The sequence below is a fragment of the Bos javanicus genome, chromosome 28 (assembly GCF_032452875.1).
Source record: "Bos javanicus breed banteng chromosome 28, ARS-OSU_banteng_1.0, whole genome shotgun sequence".
NCBI lineage: Eukaryota > Metazoa > Chordata > Mammalia > Artiodactyla > Bovidae > Bos > Bos javanicus.
In genome coordinates this window covers 47025484-47032720 of record NC_083895.1, presented here as the reverse complement: position 1 = coordinate 47032720, position 7237 = coordinate 47025484, and the positions used below count along the sequence as shown (strand labels likewise).

At 38.4% G+C, this 7237-nt stretch overlaps 1 non-coding gene across 1 annotated transcript; it reads left to right on the top strand.

Annotated features, from left to right (window-relative positions):
• The first annotated feature begins 206 nt into the window (after window positions 1-206).
• On the top strand, window positions 207-278 carry TRNAW-CCA (transfer RNA tryptophan (anticodon CCA)). Its single transcript has one exon. It is a non-coding gene; the product is annotated as a tRNA-Trp (tRNA).
• Window positions 279-7237: the final 6959 nt, after the last annotated feature.

The following is a 7237-nucleotide window of genomic DNA, read 5'->3' as shown; positions in this document are numbered from 1 at the left end:
ATTACTTTGTTATCTCCTCATCTATTCTTTGATGAAGACTGTGTTCAAGTACTTTGCTCCTTTTCTTCTAAAACTGAATTTTTGTTTCCTTATTTTTCAGTTTGCAGAGCTCTTAATATAAGTTCATTAAAAAAACTGGGATTTGCAAATATTTAATGTTTTCGTCCTCTGAACAGTGTCTTTTGAAGAGCAGTTCTTAATGGGCTTCCCTGGTGGCTCAGAGGTTAAAGCGTTTGCCTCCAATGTGGGAGACCCAGGTTCGATCCCTGGGTAGGGAAGATCCCCTGGAGAAGGAAATGGTAACTCACTCCAGTATTCTTGCCTGGAGAATCCCATGGACGGAGAAGCCTGGTAGGCTATAGTCCACGGAGTTGCAAAGAGTCGGACATGGCTGAGCGACTTCACCTTCACCTTCGCCTTCTTAATTCTGATGAGGTCAAATTAATCAGTTTTTTCCCTTCCTAGATCATGGTAAAAAATCTTTGTTTAAGCCAGAATCACAAAGATTTTCTCTTATATTTTCTTCTAGAAGTTTTATGAGCCATTTTGAGTGCAAAGAATGGGTCAAAGTTATTTTTTACATCTGGCTATCTAATTGCTTCCATCTTATTTGCTAAGTTAGCTGTCTTTTATCTGTTGTATCGTCTGTGCGCTCGTTCAGTCGCTCAGTTGTGTCTGACTATTTGTGACCCCATGAACTGCAGCACACCAGGCTTTCCTGTCCTTCACCATCTCCCAGAGTTTGATCAAACTCTTGTCTATTGAGTCAGTGATGCCATCCAACCATTTCATCCTCTGTTGTCCCCTTCTCCTCCTGCCTTCAATCTTTCTCAGCATTGGGATCTTTTCCAATGAGTTGGCTCTTCGAATCAGGTGGCCCAAATATTGGAGCTTCAGCTTCAGCATCAGTTCTTCTAATGAATATTTAGGGTGGATTTCCTTTATGATTGATTGGTTTGATCTCCTTGCTGTCCAAGGGACTTTTAAGAACCTTCTCCAGCACCCCAGTTTGAAGGCATCAATTCTTTGTTGTGCAGTCTTTTTTATTGTCCAGCTCTCACATTTGTTTATGACTACTGGAAAAACCATTGGGGAAGGCAATGGCACCCCACTCCAGTACTCTTGCCTGGAAAATCCCATGGATGGAGGAGCCTGGTGGGCTGCAGTCCATGGGATCGCTAAGAGTCGGACACGACTCAGCGACTTCACTTTGACTTTCCACTTTCCTGCATTGGAGAAGGAAATGGCAACCCACTCCAGTGATCTTGTCTGGAGAATCCCAGGGATGGGGGAGCCTCGTGGGCTGCCGTCTATGGGGTCGCACAGAGTTGGACACGACTGAATCGACTTAGCAGCAGCAGCAGCAGCAACTGGAAAAACCATAGCTTTGACTATAAGGACCTTTATCAGCAAAGTAATGTCTCTGCTTTTAATACACTGTCTAGGTTAGTCTTTGCTTTTCTTTTAAAAGCAAAGACAAGTGTCTTTTAATGTATTTATATACCTTGGTCAACTTTTGGTCCCCTTTTTTATCTTTGTATCAATATAGCACTGTCTTGACTATTTTAACTACAATGAGATGAATCAGGCCCTTTGTCTTCAAAGTTGTTTTGAATACTATATGTCCTTTTAATTTCCATATGAATTTTACAGTGACCTTGCCAATGTCTTCAAAAAAAGTTAACAAGGGCTTTGACTGGAATGATGTGCTATATCTATAGATCAATTTGGGAACAACTAGTATCTTAATATTGAATCTTCATGTGCCTGTTATATTTCTCCATTTATTTACATCTATAAGTTTCACATCTTTCTCATCTATTTCTAAATATTTCATAACTTTATACTAGTGTAAATGTTTGTGTTTTTTAATTCAAGTTCTGCTTTTCCATTGCTAGTATATAGAACTGTAATTGGTGTTCTATACTGACCTTAAATTCTAAAATCCTAGTTCTAGGAAGTTTGTTTTGTAGATCCATAGTAATTCCTGGGGGTGTATGAGCATATGAATGTTTTCCACGAATCAGGTCAGTTTTATTCTTTATTTGCAATCTGGATGCCTTTTTTTTTTTCCTCTTCCATGACTTACTGCACTGACTGGACGTCCTTGGCACGTTTCCAAAGTTGGGGGAAAGTATTTAGTCTTTCACTAATAAGTATGATGTTGGTTATACCAGTAATAGATTTCACCAACCTTCTGGATTTGAAGTTTTATTTGTGGGAAAGTTTTAAACTACAAGTTCAATTTCTTTATAAATATAGGCTTTTTTTTTCAGGTTATCTGTTTTTTCTCTTGAGTTAATTGTGTTCGTATATATCATCCATTTCATTGAAGTTATCAAATTTATTGGCATAAAATTGCCCATAATATCCCCTATTATTTCTTTAATATCTGTAGACTCTGTAATGATTCCAGCCCTATCATTACAAACATTTGAGAATTTTTTTCTATTTCTTTTTTTTAGTAGTCTGTCTACAAGTTTATAAATTTCATTGCTTTTTTCAAAAATTTTTGTTTCATTACATTTTCTTCACCATTTTTATGTTTTCTATTTTATTGTCTTTTGCTATCTTTATTATTTCTTTTCTTTTGCTTACTTTGTGTTTAATTTGTTCTTCTTTTTCTAATTTCTAAAGATGAAGCCTCAGATAATTGATTAGAAACTTTTCTTTTTTTCAAATACAGGCATTTATTGCTATAAATTATATGCTGCTTTAGTGGCATCCAGAAGTTGTGATATATTATGTTTTCATTTTCATTCAGCTTAAAATGTTTTCTAATTTTCCTTTGGTTTTTGTATCTGATTGGTTATTTAGAAAGTAACTTAATTTCTAAATATTTGAGAAATTTCCAGAGATCTTTCTGTTCTTGACTTCTAGTTTAATTCCATTATGGTTAGAGAACATATTTTATGTAATTAAATCTTTTAAAATTTATAAAAATATTTAATCAATTAAATTAATTTAAATTTATTAATTTATTTTTTGGTCCAGAATCTGCTCTTTCATGACGATTATTTCATGTGAACTTGAAAAGAATGTGTGTTCTGCTGTTTTTGGGTGGGCTAGTAATGTCAATTTTAGATTCACATATAAGATTTATCATGTGATACTTGTCTTTCTCCATCTGACTTATTTCACCTTGATTTCTTTTCCCTTTTCAGTAGCTTGATAGTTTTGTCTGGATAACAAAATGATTCTTCTAAATTTTATGCTCCTTTTTCAGTTTTAACTACTGTGTTCAGACTGACCTCTCTTGCTTTCTAAGTTAGTATATGTTGGGCATTCTTTGTTTATTGGTTATCAGTGTTATCAGAAGTCTCATTATCTCATGCAGGTCATGGGTAAGTGGCTTATTCGTGCCTACATCTGATTTAGGACCACTTACTTTGGTAGACGCTGCCTGTGGTCTCTGGTTCTGCTGTCCCAGTTGCTCTGTGTATGAGACGGGGGCTCTTAGGAGGTCAAGCCATGCAGTTGTCGTCACTGCTGTTTTCCCAGGATCCTCCTGGTATATATTGAAATCTTGGATGTGTTTGTTTGCGTTTTTGTTTGCTTGTTTTGGTTTTGGTCTTTGGTTGTCGACAGTTACAGAGTCCTGGGTTCTTCCTCCCTTTTCCCAGTTTGAGCCCCACAGCTGCTGAGCCCCTAATGTTCCTGCTCATCCATCTTCCTTATTCACGTTCATAGAGAATTCCTTATCCCTCGGTGTTACTGATGGTATTATTCATGGTCTTATTTCCTCACTCTTATGTTTGGTCTGTTTAATTTTAAGGAAGTTGGAAGATTAAAAAAAAACCTATTGGCCTCTGTGGTTAGTCATATCAAAAGAAGTTCATGGCTTTAAACAAAATTTTGCCAAAATGTTATTCCATACACATTACTATGTTGTTATGCAACTTCCTCTTTTATACTTAAATTTTTTTGAAACCTACCCATGATAAGACAAACATGCAAATCTGTATATATAAACTTCTTTAAATGCTGTGTGATATTTTTCTGTTGTATTAATACAGCATACTTAATTTACCAGCTTTCTTGTTCATTTGCATTTCAGCTCTTCCAAGTATTTCACTATAACAAAAAAGACTGAAACAAAAATTCTGATATATTTCTCTTTGAAATCATGTCTGAGAGTTGCTATAGAATTTATAAAAGATTATCATCAATCTTTTAAAATTTAATAATATGAAAAAGTTTTATAAATGAAATATGGTATACAAATGTTAGATACTTTAATCATGTTAGATTCTGTCCTTTTCCTATCTTTTCAAAAGCTGTCTTATGTTTTGATATTCACTCTTTTGGATAGGAAAGACCCGTTTTATTTTTTAAAAATTAAAGCTTATTAAAGTAAACATCTCCTTTCCCTTTGCAGCTTCCTTGAATCTGCTGCCTTTTCCCTTCATGGCTCAACAGACCATAAAGAAACACACACAACAGAGAACCTTGTGTGAAAATCCCTGTTAGTAGGTTTCTATGGTGATTACCCTTGTAGTTTGTTCTAAATCAAATAATCTAAAAAGAAAGAGAAGGTGTATACTGCATTCCTTTACAGGGGTTTCCATGTCCTGGAGGTTTAACTGATCCAAGCAATTCCATCCAAGCCACTTAGCCTGAACTGAAATAAAGGTTCTTAGTTGCATAATATTTTATTAACAAACAAGTGAGTCTGATTCTTTGGCCTGGAGGCCTGTGCTTTTCATTTGGGTGGATTAATTTAGGAAACTTGAGCTCAATTCCTTGAATTTCCTGTGTATTCTTTTGTGGAGGAAAGCGGTGATCCTAGTATTCTTAGATATAGTCCAGGCAGCTGGGACTACCCCAAAATAGAGCAGGTAAAATTTCTATTTTTACCCAAGTCAGTGTTTGACAAGTACATTTATTTGTTCGCATGTCTGACAGAACTTTGTGGGGCACCTTCTGGGTGACAGGCTGACGGGAGCTAAGGATGCAATGGTGATAGTGATACTGATTACGGTGGTGTGTGTAGCTGTGTTTTCTTAATGGCTGGAGGGTACTTTCCATTGTACGAAAGCATTGTGTTTAATTTATCGATTTCCCTGTTCACTCACATTTAGATTCTTTCCCAATGTTTATTAATTATTCTAGTGACTTTCATATATTGACTGCTTTCATCTTCACAATAGCCCTATGAGATTGGCAATTTTGTTATTATCCTGGTTTTACAGATGAGGAGATGAACACAGGGACTTCAAGTGATTTTCTTTGTCGTGCTAGTAAGTTGCAAACCTGGGATCCCACCCTAGGCGGTCTGGCTCCAAAGACCAAGAACCTGCCTCAGAAGTATTCACTGTCCTAAGGATTCACAGGCTAGCAGCTTGACATGTAAATAAATAAATTATAGTAAAAAGTAGTAAGAAGCAATAGAAGAACATTTAAAGTACAGATGTGGCAGAGGAGAGGGGACTGGCTAAGCTTTAGGAAGTTGGAGGAAGTCTATCAAAGGAGATTTACTGTCTTGAAGGATACACAGCCTGAACTGATTCTTCGAGAAGGCCATTTGCACACATTCAGGCACACAGTGCGGGGTCCTGAATGACGGGGTGGTCCAGTGGACAAGGCTGCTCCCTGAAGTGAATCCACTGGGGGTCAGAACTTCAGAAGTTCAGGCCCTCTTCTGGGTCTCAGTGGCTTTTGGCAAGTCACTAACTCTCCTGATGTGGTTGTCACTTAACAACTTCACATAGTTGGTTTTAGTCTCAAAGGGAATGATTAATCAGAAGCTCTTTGTAAATGGCTAAGTGCTAGGCAACTGTAAAGGGCTTTGCTGCTGCTGCTGCTAAGTCGCTTCAGTCGTGTCCGACTCTGTGCAACCCCATAGACGGCAGCCCACCAGGCTCCCCTGTCCCTGGGATTCTCCAGGCAAGAACACTGGAGTGGGTTGCCATTTCCTTCTCCAGTTCATGAAAGTGAAAAGTGAAAGTGAAGTCGCTCAGTCATGTCCGACTCCTTGCGACCCCATGGACTGCAGCCCACCAGGCTCCTCCATCCATGGGATTTTCCAGGCAAGAGTACTGGAGTGGGGTGCCATTGTGTTCCTTAGAAGTGGAAGCAGTGACAGATTTTATTTTCTTGGGCTCCAAAATCACTGGGGAGGGTGACTTCAGCCATGAAATTAAAAACCCTTGCTCCCTGAAAGTAAAGCAAGACAAACCTAGACGGCATATTAAAAAGCAGAGACATCACTTTGCTGACAAAGGTCTGTATAGTAAAAGCTATGGTTTTCCAGTATTCATGTACAGATGTGAGAGTTGAACCATAAAGAAGGCTGAGTGGCAAAGAATTGATGATTTCGAACTGTGGTGCTGGAGAAGACTCTTGAGAGTCCCTTGAACTGCAAGAAGATCAAACTAGTCAATTCTAAAGGAAATCAACCCTCAATATTCACTGGAAGGGCTCAAGTGGAAGATGTGGCAGTGATATACACTGAGAAGGCGCAGCAACGACACCTCTTTGAATAATGATGTTCCATCAAGTTAATGGTGACCTTCATGACCCACCATGGCTCCCAAGCTTAGCAGGCCACTGCTGTCTGGGTTGTCTCCGCATGACCACACAGTGGATACTTAGGTCTGGAGACAACACAGTCTGCTTCCTTCTGAAGCTTCTAATGAAAGAATTTTCCCCGCAGATTTTTGTGTGTCCTTCTCTGGCGGCTCTGAAGCTACTGTAGATGTACATACTCCCTCTCAGGAAGCTTCACCATGATGATCGGCTTAAAAAACCTACTGCCTTTAACTCTGGTAGCCCTAGGTTTCATCTGACAAAAGCTTTAAGGCTTGTTACAGCTTTATAACATATCCCAGATCTTGAGGGTCTGAGTTCCTCACTTGCTTTCTAGAAATTTCCACTTAATTGACCCTCTGGTTACTTTAAAGCTACCCACTTAGAATTTCTGTGTCTCTGTCCAAGTTATTTTAGCGTATTGTTCCAAATTATATGTTTTGAAATTGGTTTTACACAGATTGACTAATTCATTTAATGGACATAAATGATTATAAGCCCTCAATTCTTTGCATCTGCCTTAATAGAAGGCATAGTTGAAGGCTAAAGCTACCATTTCAATAGTACATACCAAGGTGCCTCGAGAGGACGAACAGGTATTGACACATACGAGAGCACTCCACGGTAGATCGGTCTCAGTTACACTTTGCTTATATTCTTCTCAGCTTACGGCCCTCCGGCGACCCCCTTCACATTCACAGCCCACACT